Raw genomic sequence first — 15,675 nt, forward strand, 5'->3', positions numbered from 1 at the left:
GAAGGACGGAAACTGCTCGAGGACCTACACTCGGGGGCTTGTGGCCACCATGCTGCTCCAAGGATCCTCGTAGGGAACGCCTTCCGACAAGGCTTCTACTGGCCAACGGCCGTAGCAGATGCCATCGAGCTCGTACGCTCATGTCATGGGTGTCAGTTCTACGCCAAACAGACGCATCTGCCCGCACACGCTCTTCACATGATCCCCATCACGTGGCCATTTGCGGTGTGGGGGCTCGACTTAGTAGGGCCTCTGCAGAAGGCGAAAGGAGGTTATACCCACTTGCTGGTGGCCATCGACAAATTCTCTAAATGGATCGAGGCTCGACCCATCACCAACATCCGCTCCGAGCAGGCCGTCCTTTTCTTCACCGACATCATCCATCGGTTTGGAATTTCCAACGTCATCATCACCGACAACGGCACTCAGTTCACCGACAAAAAGTTCTTGGACTTCTGCGATCAGCATCACATCCGTGTGAAATGGTCTGCAGTAGCCCACCCTCGAACTAATGGCCAGGTCGAGCGTGCCAACGACAAGATTTTGCAAGGACTCAAGCTAAGGATCTACAATCGTTTGAAGAAATTCGGCAAGAAATGGGTCGAGGAGCTTTCCTCGGTCCTATGGAGCCTAAGGACAACACCAAGTAGGGCCACAAAATACACCCCATTCTTCATGGTCTACGGCTCTGAGGCTGTCCTCCCCACAGACCTCGAGTATGGGTCCCCTCGACTCAAGGCGTACAATGAGCAGACAAACAAGGAAACTCAAGAGAATGCGTTCGACCAGCTTGAGGAGGCTCGAGACATGGCCCTCTTCAACTCTGCTAGATACCAGCAGAAACTTCGACGCTACCATGACAAATACGTACGCAAGAGGGACTTAAACGTGGGTGACCTTGTCCTACGACGCCGGCAAAGCAATCAAGGACGCCACAAGCTGACTCCACCTTGGGAGGGCCCATACGTGGTGGCCGAGGTCCTGAAGCCAGGGACATACAAGTTAGCGGACGAGAAGGGGGCAATCTTCACCAACGCATGGAACATCGAACAGCTACATCGATTCTACCCTTAGAATTTCGAAACTTTATGTTCCAGCACACATTCTGTACCAAGACATTGTAAATGAATGCATGAATAAATGAAGTCTTTCCCTCGAGCAACTTCCTTTCGTACTGAGGCTTTACAAGTCAAAATCCCGACGTCAGAAGGGGGCGCTGACTATGACCCATCATAGTTAACACCCCCTCGGGGGCTACCAGGGGAGCGACCACCCCTCAAGTGTCGAAAAAGCCAAAAATTTCTGTCCTCCTTACTTAATAAACCTTGCACGATCGAGTAGTTGAGGCGCCTCGAGCCCCTTAAGGGCCGAGGGATAACGAGCCTGAGAACTCCTATGCCCCCGGGCTATGGAAACTCTACTCACTCCCTCACCCTCGAGGTGATTGAGGCTGTCTTTTATGAAAAATCAAACAAGGAACACATACGTAGGAACAAAGAGAAAGAAGAGAACCTCGAGCGGAAAGACAAATAAACATTTAACAATCACAAAAAGATACTGTGTCGCTTAAAAACAGGATTAACAAAGTATTATACAAAGGGCCCCGGGCACCATGAGCAGGCTCGCAGGACTCAGTCCGTGGCACGATCCTCACCGCCCTCGCCTCCACCCGAGCTAGTCTCAGGAGGAAGCACCTCAGGCTCAAATAGCTTGGCCAGTTTCTCCCCAGGAGCCTCCGCGTCGTCGATCAAGGCGTGGAGCCTCTCTTCGTTCTCCGCGTCGGTCTTGGAGATGTCGGTGACGAAGCCGTGGGATACTACCTCCATGTCGTAGGAGAAGCCCGAGCAGACAACCGCCATCGCCCGCTTCACCCCGATGTGGAGGGCATCCCGCACCCGATCTCGCAGCGTCGCGCCTATGTAGCACAGTTGGTCGACCAGTGCATCGCCTCGAGTGTCCTCCCTTGACTCATCCATAGGCTCGACCTCCCAGGAGGTCGAGAGGTCGCTTATCGTCGTCCGCACTCGACGGTTCAAAGCAACCTCAGCCTCGAGCTGAGCCTTAGCATTACGGGCCTCGACTTGGGCGGCTAGGAGTTCGTCCTTAAGCCCTGTAGATGCAAATACAAGAAACTTTAGGAAAAACCACAAGAAACTTTAGGAAAAACCAAGCACACCTCGAAAAAGAAATCCGACAAGGGAAACGTACCACAAACGCTCTCTTCCAGGGCCGTGTTCTCGCCGACTAGTCTGGTGTTGGCCCTCTCGATCTCTCTGTTGGAGCGTGCCAGCTCAGTGTTGGCAACGCGGAGATCCTCGATCGCCTTGCCAGCCTGAGCAATGGCCCCACTCTTCTCCAACAGCTCTCCCTTCAGACGTTCGACGTCGTCAGAGAGCCTGCGGGATTGAGCTCGCTCCGCCTCGAGATCTTTGAGGGCCTTCTTCTTGACTTCCTCCGCGGCGCTCCTGGCAATCTCGCCGTTCACGTGCTCCACCTTCATATTTTGGAAGGACTCTCGGAGGGAGTCTAGGTCGGTCTTAAGAAAGCCCTTCTCCCTGTCCAAGTCTACAATGACACTCTTGTAGGACAGGGCCTCCTCCCGGGCTTTGGACGCGGCCTCCTCGACCGTCAGAGCGCGCTCCCGTAGCAGCGTCGTCTCCTCCTCCGCCTTCCTTGAGGCCTCTCGAGCCTCGACCAAGGCAGCCTCCCTCGCCTTCTTCTCCTCCTCGAGTGCTATGAGGTCTTTATAAGACTCGAGGAGTTGATCTTTGAGGACGGGAAGCTGCTCCTAGCCGCCTCTTGTGGCGTGAATGAAGCTCGACTTGATGCGGGAGGTCTCTTTCATATCCTGCGAGCCGGCGGTCGAACAGTTAGAACACAAAACCAAAAGGCTCCGTGAGGATTAAAGATCCAAAAACACTTACAAAATAAGCCGGCCCGAGCCCGTTGTTGATGATGTCCGACACGAGCCCCACCACATGCTTCATCCAAAGGCAGAGCTCCTCGACATGTTCCCACTTCTCGGCCTCCTTCTCGGACGGATTGGTGGAAGCCCGGATACGAATCCGATCGGAGCACCAGTTCTCCATCTTTCGATCAGCCCGCGCCTTGACACCGCGGATAAGGTTCTCGACGGTCTCGAGGGAGCCCCCGTGGTGCAAGAACAGGTCGACGAGGCATCGGAACTGCCCGTCGTCGTCCACCGTCTTCCAGGTACCTTCCTTACTCCCCGACGTCCCAATCTCGTCCTCCTCAGAGGGAAAGCGGTCCTCCCATGCCTAGTGCTCCTAGAGGAACCCTGGGGCGATCCCGTCCATGTCGTAGATCGTCCTCCAGATCTCGGACTCGGGGTCGGCGGGGGTGCGCATCATGCAAGCAAGTGCCACCACTCCGTCCGCTCGCCCCGACTCTGCCCGGATCGCGGCAGGCGCCCCTGGAAGGAGCCACGCTGGGGTTGGTGGGCTGTACACCGGCAAATCTTCCTCCTGCTCGCCGGGCTCTTGCGGCGCCGGTGGTACTGGTTGGGCCAGACCTTGAGGCGGGGGCTCGAGCGGTCCTTCCTCTTGGCCCCCCTGGTGCTGCTGTTGCTGCCCCTCGAGCATTTGCTGCTGCTGTTCCTCCTCCTGCTGCTGCTGCTGTTGCTGCTGCTGATCCTGCGGCTGCCCCGTTGCCTCGCGCTCCCGCTCCTCCTCCTCCTCCTCTTTCTTCTTCTGCTCCTCGAGAGCGCGAAGGCTAGCGGGCCAGGGAGTCCGTCCCGCGATGAGGGAAGTCGACGCTTCCTCCTCCATAGGGCGGGCGTCCCCTGACATCTCGTTACCACCAGACATGTCGCTGATGGTGATGGGGTCCGCCTCGACCCCCGGTTGAGGAGGCTCGGGGGCTCCTTCCTGCCCCTGAGTTTGGGGCGCCTCGTCGCGCGTCGACGGCATCGGGCTAGGCTCGGGATGAGGCGGAGCACTCTCGACCCGGCCAGAGGATGAGAGTCGGAGAATCCTGCACAACAAAGAATAAAGGCCGATCACTATAATGACCAACGCGAAAACATCACAAAACCAGAAGTAAGCTACAAACCTGGCTGCTTGGAGGCAGCTCCCGTTTTAAGCCTCTTGGCCATCGAAGGCTGAGCCTGCTTGAGCGTCCGCTTTAATCTGGAATAAAAGGAGCGAGCGTAAAAAGATCGGCATATGAGAAAATGCAGAGGAACAAGAAAACAAAAGTCACGACGTCGAAGAAGCTTACCCCACAGGGAGAACGGCTCGCCTCCCGGCGCCCCGACCGGTGGGCCTCGGGCCACCCCGCGCCAAGGCTCCAGGCCCCTCGAGTGCAGGCACTGGCCCTGGCACAGCAATTCCCGCTTGGCGGGCACCGGGACTGGCGCTCCTACGGCCGGCCGCTCCTTTCTCGGAGGCCGCAGCGCGACCGCGAGTCAGTGGCCCCGTCGCCTGGGGCCTAGCATGGTCGCCCCCCCTAGGCGCGAGGGGAGGGCGCGGCGCGACCTGGCCAGTCATGGGCGCAAGAGGCATGTTGGCCCGAGGGTGGTGGGATCCGCTCGAACCCTCCTTCGGAGTCTCCGTCCGGGGGACGTCGATGTCGCCTCGAGGCGGGCCCTCGAGGATTTGGTCAAGACGTGACGCCATCCCCTTGGAGTCGTCGCTGTCCTCGTCGTCATCGTCGTCGTCGCTGGGGGATTCTTCCTCAGGCTCCCCCCTCTGCCTGGATTTGGCTCGACGCGCCTCCAATGCTTGGCGGTCGAGGTTCTTCTTTTTCTCCCCTTTCTTTGTGGAGTCCTTGGCGGACTTCAGCTTTTCGGCGGACTGGCGCAGTCTATCGCGATCGACCTCGCCCTCCTTCACAGGGGGCCTCGAGGACCGGACGTCAATACGCCCCTGCCAGGACAAAGGTAGGATTAAAAAGGATAGAGAAAAATCCAGAATCGGAGCTATGTGCGAGAAAAAAGCATACCAGGTCGATCGAGCCTTCGTCGGGCCTCATGGGGAAGCCGTTGACATGCTTCGACTTGAAGTCACCGGCGATGGCCGCCCTAACTCGGGCGGTGGTCTCATCGTCTGCCAGGGCCTCGTTGGACATCCGGCACGCCTCGAGATCCCGGGACGAAACGCCCGGCCCCATCTCGTCCATCCACAGCGGCCGAGACATCAGAGGGAGGACCCTTCGATGATGGACGGCCGAGAGGACGAGGGCAGCGGACAAGCCCTCCAGGCACAGCCTCTTCATGGCGTCGAGGAGGGGGTCGAGCCGCGACTGGTGCTCCTGGACGACGCCGTATGTCCAGTTGTCCGGGCGCTCCGTAATCAGACGACCGGTGTAAGCAGGGAAGAGACCGTCGTTGTTCCTCAGGTAGAACCACTACGAGTCCCACCCGGCATGGTTCGATGACAACCCCACTGGGATGTACTCGCGCGGCCTCTCCGTCTTCTTCGTCTTCAATACCAGATTGAGGCACCCGGCCCGCACGTGCTTCCTCACGCCAGTGGTTCCAGTGGGGGCGTTGAAAAGCTCGCCCCTGTAGAGGTGGAGCCACAGATCCCAGTGGGGCATCATCCCCAGATAGCCCTCACACACCGCGGCAAAGACCGCCGCGACGGTGATGGCGTTCGGGGAGAAATGCTGATGCTCCACCCCATAGTGGAAGCAGAGGGCCCGCATGAAGCGGCTCGGGGGAGCGCCCAGGCCGTGGCGGTGGAATTTGGCGAACGACACCACGTAGCCCTCGGGCGGCTGGGGCTCCCTGTGGCCCGCTGGCGGCGCCATCCACTCCGGCGACGACAGCGAGGTGCGACGGCGCAAGAGTCCCTCACTCTCGAGCTCTAGCAACCGGCGCTCCGTCATCGATGACGGGCGCCAGTCGTCGGCGGCGACGAGTGTCACAGGCATCTTGGTTGGAAGGACGGTGGATTCGCTACCGCTCGAGGGGGTGCACGCGCGCGTAAGGTAGCAAGAGAGCTAAGGCAACGAAAAGATGAAGGCAAGAAGGCGGAAGGAAGAAGAAAGAGCGGCGGCGCTACCACGGCGTATTTATAGGCAGCAGTCCGCCAACGGACAGATCCAAGAAATGAGGTAACTTCCCCCATAAATGCGCCTTCTAGCGAGTCTTTTCCCCCTCACAGGCGGGGCGCTCCGAATTCCACGCCGACGCAGTGTCGTAACGTCACCCACCTGAAAAGACGCGCCCAACGGGCAAAAAGTCGAACCGCCACGACCACTTCCTTCCCTCGTAAGCCAAGGGGTGTACCCGCGAAAGCCTCGAGAGGTCGCAGGCTGGCCCACCGAAAGGATTCGACAGCCGATCTCGAGCACCAGAGTCAGGGATCCCCAGCGAGCGGTCGAAGATCGAGGCCCGCCTCGAAGACTCGCTGGCGATGTCCAAGGTAGGGTCGAGACAGTCGAGAGGAATCCCCCCGACGGGAGGCATCGAGCCGCCGGACTCTATCGAATGAGACTGGTATCCCCGACCACGTCGACCCCGCTTTATGAGAACGCCTCCGGGCTACAGCTAACCCCCTCGAAAGGGGCACAGGTTCTCACTTGGACTACCCGTTAGGAACTCAATCTGGGGTGGAAGACACTCGCTCTATCGAGAGTACGTCGAAACCCCCGGGCAAAACGAGCCAATCAGAACCTTCCACCACTGGTGTCGATAGCGTTTCTGTGAACTAGGCAATATAACCCTCGAAGGAGTCAAAAACTCCTTCAAGGGCTCGGGGGCTACCCCCGCGAGGTCGCTCGCGCGCCCCCACGGAAACTCGACCCAAGAGTACAGCCTCCACTCGAGCGCCAGCGCTCGAATGGAGACTCGGGGCTACTGTCGAGGGTGTCAATAAGGGGTACCCTCACCGATGCACATAATGAAATCATCCATACACAGGTCGAGGCCCTCGACTCGACGCTCTGGTCATACATATGCGCAGGCATCGACGGCCGCAGCCTCGAAGACGGAAATGGCGTCGAGCGAATCGATCAGGGGTCGAGCGCCAACTACCGTCGAATACGGAAACAGGCTTGTGCGAACCAGCAAGCGTCGAGCGCAAGGACGCCGCCCGCCGCCTAACGCGTGCACGCGAGCCGGGGCATTAAATGCGCCTGACGCTTCCCCACCTAACACACTGGTCATGGGAGGCGTGATAGGGAACAGGCACCCTCCCATCGTTCTTTTTGCAGCCTTCCCACCAAACGACCCAGGGCGTGTAAGGGCGCGGGAAATAGGAATGGAACGTCTAATCGGAACCCCCTCGAGACAACCAAGGTCAGCGCTCCGGATATCAGGGCATTGCACGGCATCTGACCCTCGACCAGACACGGTCCCTTCTCAGGGACGGGTTGGGCGTCGACTGGCAACGCTGCAACCACTCCGCCAGACCTGCCGCCATATCGTACTGGCGTGTGACCGGAGAACCAACCTCAGACGGCGCGCAGAGCAGGATACAGGGGCACGCGTAATCATCTTCAGGCTACCAAGACGGGACGGCTTGAGGCCATGCCGGTACGGAGGCCTCGAGTAGGTCAGCGCGCCATGCTCTTATCGACCCCTACTCTGACACCTATACATGTACCCTGGGTCTCTCCTTGGTGCTATAAAAGGAAGGGCCCGGGAATAGATAGAGATCACGCAACACTACACCCATACGCAGTAGAACTCCCATACTTCACACCATGCTTGTATTCGCCCCTGTACAAGCACTTAGGTGCAAGATAATACAAACTTCCCTCCCCCGCTGGACGTAGGGCCTTCTCTTGCCCGAACCAGGATAAATCTCTGTGTCTTTTTGAATCACCATCTACGAAAGGGAGCACGCACACAAATTTACTCGTAGGCGTGATAGGGAAAACACCGACATAGTGTGATTAGTATTTAACAAATTGAGCATGTCTTAAAGGTAGGGACAACCAACATAGCAACATGACAAAGGATGTTTTTATGTAAAGTACTCCCCCAAGCTTGAATTTTGCAGAATTCAAGTTTGGATGAATTTAATTCAGTGTTGCATGATGATTGGTTGGACATACCTTGTACTTGCTTGTCATTCATCTGATCTTCTTGTTCCAATCCTGGAAAGGTTAGTGACAAGAATACCCGAAGGAATATTTTTACAATTATCCTTATATGCTCAATACACAAGGTAATGTTGCAAATAATTAAAACTCATGTTATGATCTGATCAGTGCTTATTTTAGGACACCAAGCTTGTCCTTGGGAAACCATCAATTTATGTCGGCGAAGTGGTTTCCATTCCAACGCTGACCTATATTAAGATCAACTCAACGAGATCTGCAATATTTATTATAGACATATGCATCGACAACCGCCCTTTTAAAGTTTTTATAAATAGAAAGGAAGAGGGGGTTGGAGATCTCAAATGTGGTGATGTTGGAGAGACCAATAGATTGGGAAGATGTTGCATATGAGCATGGAGTAAACAAAGTGGCTATGAAATAAATTCCATGCTCATTAATGTTATCTTCGTCTCCAATCTGAATGTTTAGTGTTTCTCTTGGATTGGTCTCACTTATGTCCTCTTCTATAGTTGGATGAATCCCATCTTCAAAGGGAGTCAAGAACTCACCATTTGAAATTGAACCAAAGTCAGAATTCATTAAGGCTTCTTCCTTATCCATCCATTCTACACATTCTAGCCATTTAGAACTTGTGATCAGGAAAGGGGAGGTGTTAGAATTTTCAATATGGCTTAGCTCCCCTTCACTTGATATGTCATCCTCGACTTCTTCATAACAGGAACCAGGACATTCTCTAAGAGAAACACTATTGCAAGGATTTGAATTATTCCTGCTTGAAGGTCTCTTATAGAACCAGAAGTCTAAACCATCAGTATCTGAAAGATTTGAGGTCGGAATTCCTTCCTCCCTTAGAGAATTTTGGGGTATTGATGGTTTAGGATCGATAGCTAAAGTTTGGAATTGAAGTGGTTGTGATCTGGCTATCGAAACTTCTTCTTCTTGTCTAGGAACTGGTTCTGTCTCTTTCTCAGGGATATAAAAGCTAGGAGACTTTCCACTTAATAAATCAATCAAATTCCAAGCTTCACTAGCAGGTAGGTGATAGAAGGATCCTCTAGAGGCTGTATTCAAGGTTTGCTTATTTTCCACACTAAGGCCCTCAAAAAAGTGAATTAGAAGAACTTCTTCTGGAATAGAAAGCTTTGGGCCAGTGAGAGTAAGGTTAATAAAGCGGTCCCATGATTTCCTAAGAGATTCTTCTTCCAGTTGTCTAAAAGAAATAATCTCACGCCAAAGTTCCGCCACCTTGGAGATTGGAAAATATTTAGAAAGAAAACTACTATATAACTCCTTTCAATCTCCATGAACACTCCCTATTTTAAGTTTGTACCAATGTCTAGCTTTTCCCGTTAAAGATAACGGAAAGAGCTTCCATTTAAGGGTCTCATCGGACATTCCTTCTATGCGAAGGAGGTCACAGACTCAATAAAACTCTCTTAGGTGTGTGTATGGGTTTTCCTCACCTTCTTCTGAGAAAGGTTGTTTTGAACAAATTCTATGTATTCGGGGTCTATCTCAAAACTAGATGCTATGATAGGCTTTGAAGATTTTGGTGGTTTGAGATGTGTGCCCGTAGGTCTATGAAATTCATAGATAGACATGTTTGAATTCATGATAAACCAGAGATCAAGGATTAGATGAGAAGAAAGATTAGCAGAGATGAGGCAAAGGATAAAAGGAAAATATATATATATATATATATATATTTTTTATTATTTTTTTTAGAAAATGATTAAGCTAGTTCGTAGTCAACTCAGCAACCGTCTCCCCGGCAACGGCGCCAAAAATGCTTGTTGACACTTGCTAACACCACTTGAATACTAGGTTGTCATCCCCAGCATGGCACTAGAGTGTACTATGGTATTTATACGCACACAGATAATCCGCAAGCGCACGGATACCGTTGAAGCTTTTACCCGGTTAAAGGTTTTATCGTATCCACAGGGAAACGGGAGAACTGATCTACGCACTAACTTAACTAAGATAAGTAAATAAGTGTAAATAGGAAAGATGGTAGAATTGAATAAGAACAATATTAAAGGTAAGATAACAGTGAGTGATAATATGGGAATAGAGAGTAGAGCAATCTAGTATATGGGCGATGGTAGCAGAATAGAGAGGATATCTATGGTTTCTCTACTTCAAAGGGGTATGTCTATGTCTGGGACGAACCACGTGATAGGATTACACTACAAAGGATGCTTATCCATAGGCCGATAAACCCTACCCGTCCTGCTAACGAGAGGTGGACTACAGAGGACCAACGTAACTGTCACCTACGTGGCCTACCACACGAATCCAGCTAGACAGGGGATATCCACAAGTAATCTAGGTCTAAGCACCATGCTTTCACCTATACTACAACTCTAACCTATAGCGTCCTATAGATTAGAAGTACTCAAAAGAGTTGTGAACCAGAACATACATGATTAGTAATTGCATAATGAATTAGAAGTAGATTACCAGAGTCATCCCATGAGCAAGCTTGATTAGGGCTTGATCATGACGAAGTACAACCTGAGGAAGAACCGACAGGCCAGCCTCTCCTCTAATCCTCCTTCGCTCTCCATCTTGCTACTATCTAGATCTACTCTAGTTTAGAGAAGAGAGGAGAGCTCTCATCTCTAAACCCTAGCTTTTGCTCTGTCTATGAATAATGAATAATGATCAAGGGGTTCCTCCTCTAGGGGCCAGGGGGTCTGGTTATATAGTCCCCTCAAGTGAACCTGGGCCGTCGGATCAAACCGACATTGATTGAACGGTTATTCTTGATCCTTTAGGTCGGTGGAGATCTCCCGAGAGAAAGAGTCTTGATTGGGCTCCAGAGGTGGGCGGGCACCTAGGGAAACAGGGCGGGCGCCCTGCCTCTGGCCCCGTTCGGCCTCCGCTTCGTTCCCGTGGCTTTTGGAGTCTTCTAGATGTAAGATAATTGCGCGACACGTTAATATCTCTATGTAATCCCGACGTGTGGGCCTTTCTTCCGTATTTCCTGAGAACCCCCTGCAGAAATAGACAAACACCAAAACTCATGGAATTCTATCACATAAAACCCTAAGTCTAGATGTTGATTTCATTTGGATCCTTTACTTTGTTTATTTGATAATTAAATTTGATACTTAAGGACCGTCAACAGTAGTTACCTGATGCTGAGGATCCACCGATGTGTTTTTCTCAGCTACCTCTAACATTAACACCTTGGTTTTACTCTTGACATCCAACATATTTGTTGGAAAAGGATGTTGATCAATTTTCATTAGCTTCTGAGTCTTAGAGTTATCAAATTTAATTCTTCCAGATTCTATAGCCGATTGCAACTATTGCCAAAACACTTTGCACTCATTTGCGCTGTGTGAAGTTGCATTGTGCCATTTGCAATACTTGGTTTTCTTCAGCTCCTCTGTGTTGACGGTCTATAACGTCAAATATTATTAGAACTTTAAACCCAAAGGAAAACATAAATGCGCATTAGTATAGGGTTTAAAGTGACAATTTCCACGAGCTTTGCATATTCTGTGATTTTCAGTGATTATTTCAGAAAATGCTGAAAAGAGGGATTAAGGTGCTAATTCACCACGAAACTTATCCGCGACGGAAGAAGGACACCAGAGGGATCAGGAAGACTCGAGAAGACTCCCAGCGAAACGGGGGAGCAGCCGGCTGCCAGGTGGGGCCGAACGGCCCCACCCTAGCGCCGGCCGGCCCCTACAGTTAGGGTTTGCCCCCCCTTCCAGAAGCTTCTTCCACTGCCTCTAAGGAGCCATCTTGACCACTCGTTAACTCAGTTTGATCCAATGGCGCGTGTGCACCCCACCAGGCTATAAATAGAGGGCCAGACCCCCCTCAGAAGAGACCCCAAATTCAATTCATTCCTCCTGCTTCATTTGTCAAGAGTAGTTAGAAGTTAGGGTTTCCAAAGATTAGAAGTAGAGCTCTAGTTCTTCAAGTTCTTAGTATAGGAGTCTAGCCAGGTTCAAGTAGAGATCGGGCGCTCCGCTCGGGATTCCAAATCTGTGTTCTAGAAAATTGGTAATATTATCTTGTATTTCATTATGACTTTGCTCTACTTCAATATATTACTATTTATTCAGTTCTTAGTTTATTCTAGTTGCATATTCGATATAGATGTGGTTTATGATGATTATTGTTATTTGATCGTAATGCGCCTGATTTAGTACTCGAGTGAGACAGGTGGTGCACATTATATAGACATGGTTTCTAGATATTTGTTGTACCTACGGAGGCATCCTGACGTCCCAGGTCGTGTGGTAGTCCGCATAGGTGATAGCTATGTTGGTTCCTCTGTAGTCCACCCCCCGTATGTAGGACTAGCAGAGCACGGTCGCGAAGGAGGTGATGGTTGTGTCTTAAAACCCTCATTAGTTGATGCTTCTTATGATGTTTTCTGAGTTTATCACACTATATATGAAAATGTGTAGCATGGCATAGGTTGTAGACTCTATAGTAGTAATTGCATAGGTTTGTTTTATTTGAATATCATGATTGTTGTGCTACATTAGTGAGTCTTTATTTTCTATCTCTGGAATACCATTTACTTCATTACTCAGTTATCATTTATCAGTTACCATATTTTATTATTGATTAGTTATCACTAAAGCATTAGTACTATTGGCAATGATAGATTTACATAATTATCATTTCCTTAGTTCATATAAGATCACCTTAGCCTAATGAACAGAATGCTGCTTTATCCTTTTGGCATAAAATAAATCAACGATACTCAAAATAGTTCCTGGGTAAAATGTTACAATGGGAGAATTATTTGTGGCTTGCGGATATATTCTATTTAGATTTATTGCATGTAAATTATTTTATTCCTTGGTTTTGGCATCATGTTAGGGATGACAACTTAATATGAAGTGATGCTAAAAATACCAACAAGCATTTCTGGCGCCATTGCCGGGGATAGCAATTTTATTTATTAGGATAATTTTAAGGATTTATTGATTAGCCAGAATTTATATACTATCTAGAATTTCATACAAGTAAATCTTTGATAGAACCATGCATAAGAAATCAACATTTAAATATCTTTAGAACATAGTCTTTTGCTTTAGCAGACTTACCCATGTTTTATGAAGCAATTCTTTATAGGGTAAGTGTAGGGTTGGTTGTAGAATTTTAACTCTTATCAGGAACAACCATAGGAAGAAGGGTCTTACATCATTTTGAGAAGCAATGGCTGAGAAGACTCTGCGTGAATTCTCTGCTCCAAGCACTAAGAATATTCGCGTAGGTCCAACGTTTAACCTTAGTGTTGATGCAAAAGCTGATCTGCAAACACAAAGGGCTAATACCCGATTCAAACGTTAAGGCGTGCCAGCCGATTTGACCTTACAACCGACAAAGATGATAACTCGAACACTTTAGTCCCGACAACAGCGATGCGCCCGGATGTCACGGCCAAGAGGTGTTCACGCGGAACTCGAGAATTCGTCGAGATTGACTCGAAGAATCCTTAAGAACTCGTAGTAAAAATAAAATATGACGAAGTCGTCGAAAAGTAGATGCTAGAATATGTGTAAAAACTTATGTTTGATTGATTGATAGATGTCTCATTACATTGCCACAGGGTCTAAATTTATAACCTGTCCCAAAGAGCTACAACCAGACAAGACTAGAACTCGAATTCCAATTTACACGGAATCCGTATACAAAACGAACTCTAATAACTATGGAAAACATTAAATTATCTTCCATAATCTGACCGGTACACCGCCATGAGTCAATCGGTAATCCCTGCGTCTTTCTCCATGACCATCGGCAGACCGCCTTTCACAGCCATCGGCAACCATCAGCACTAGTCATCGGCATGAACCCATCACCACTCCTGGACTTGGTCATATTCTGTCATTTTCCCATAGGCACCGACCCTCATCGGCAACTCTTCTGTAGACCAGCTACCACTTGTCCACCTGCCGATCTTCATCTCATTAACTCCAGACACGCGTCTAAAGATATATGTCCAAAAATGGTGTCAACACATGCCCCCCAATTTCAGAGTATAAAATCATTAATGCTCCAAAATTCTCCTCAGTAATGATGCCTTTCCGCAATTACTCCTTCCGATCGATAATTAATTACCAAATCTAAACAACCTCAGCCTGATTCTCCTGCAGGTTCCTCGAATTTCTCAACTTCTCGAACCGAATCTCCCCAGAATACTTTCATCGGCAACATTTCCGTTAGACAAGACTGCCGATGAACCGACCAGGAGATCTTGCACAGTAGGATATCTCCAAAATCATGAACGCTTGCTGTCAAATCACCTACGCAATCCCTTGATTATCGTGCGAACAGTTACCATATCCACCTAAACACCCTCGAATTTCACGTATGTGGCAAAGAGATAAGTCAGATTTGCCCCTACCCTCTTTGTCCTATAAATACTTCCTTCTCTGGTACTCTTCTTCCATCCTGTCATTCTACAGCCTCATACCCACCTTTCTGGCGGCGGCATTGCTTGAGAACTTCAAGAACTCCAGCAAGGACCTCCTCCAACAAACCTCTGAGTCTTCAATTCTTTCCTCTCCTCGGGAAGAAATGGCCATCAACTTCGTCGTCCCTAAGGTCAACTCACCACTCCCCTTCTCTTTTAAACTTCTGTTGTACTCATGTTCATCTGCGAATCTATTTACTGAGTATGCTTTTTTTCTCTTTTCTGTTCTTCCAATCTTCAAACCTTTTAGGAACTTGCCGATAAGATTGTGATCCCCACTGATCAACCCCATTTTTAGTGTCTTGGTCCATTGGGAAACCCAGATCCTACCAATTTGATAAATGTAGAGACAAATAGGATCCCCTTTAGAGCCAAGAACTTTTCTTTAGATCTGTGGAAACATACCTTTCGCTCCTGGCCCAGTTCCACCAAGGGGTGGAAAGATTGGTTCCTGAGAATCGGCAATTCGAACGAAGTCCAATGGGGTGAGCGAAAACTAGACCAATGCATTAGGCTATCCACTGCCGATACAGAGAGGAATGAATCACTGTTGATAGCCGCTTCATACTTTTGGTCTAATACTCTCAACGCTTTTGTATTTGGTCATAGCCCTGCTTCCCCTACCTTAGCCAATGTGCTTATGCTCACCGGTTTAGACATATCAACTGCCGATGACAATCATTTATATGATCAAAAGCCTAAGCGCAAAGTAGAAACCCGTAACATCGGTGGTTGGTCGGGATACATTCAGAAGTACCGGAAAATAGGGCCAGTCGGTCAGAGGGAGCACGCTGTCTTCCTGAACATGTGGCTAGACAAGTTTGTTTTCTGTGGTCGATCGGTAGGACCAACTTCTGTCTACCTATCGGCAGCAGAAAGACTGGCTGATGGTGGCCAATTTCCTCTTGGCCGATATTTGCTTGGTTCTGTCTATCACCTTCTCCATCAGGTAGCTGAGAAACTCTTGCTAGGCCAACCCATCGGCAACTTGGGAGGACCCTGGTGGTTCATCAATATGTGGCTCAGTGTTCATATGCATAAGCGCCTGGGATTCAATATTTTTGCACAGCGCTTCCCTAGAGATATAGCCGAACATTACGAATTGGATGATGAAGAATCAGCAACTCGCTCCCCTTTGAACTATGGTCAGGCCGCCATAGTCCTACCTGGTACTGGTGGTAATG

The sequence above is a fragment of the Sorghum bicolor genome, chromosome 1 (assembly GCF_000003195.3).
Source record: "Sorghum bicolor cultivar BTx623 chromosome 1, Sorghum_bicolor_NCBIv3, whole genome shotgun sequence".
In the NCBI taxonomy this organism is placed as follows: domain Eukaryota; kingdom Viridiplantae; phylum Streptophyta; class Magnoliopsida; order Poales; family Poaceae; genus Sorghum; species Sorghum bicolor.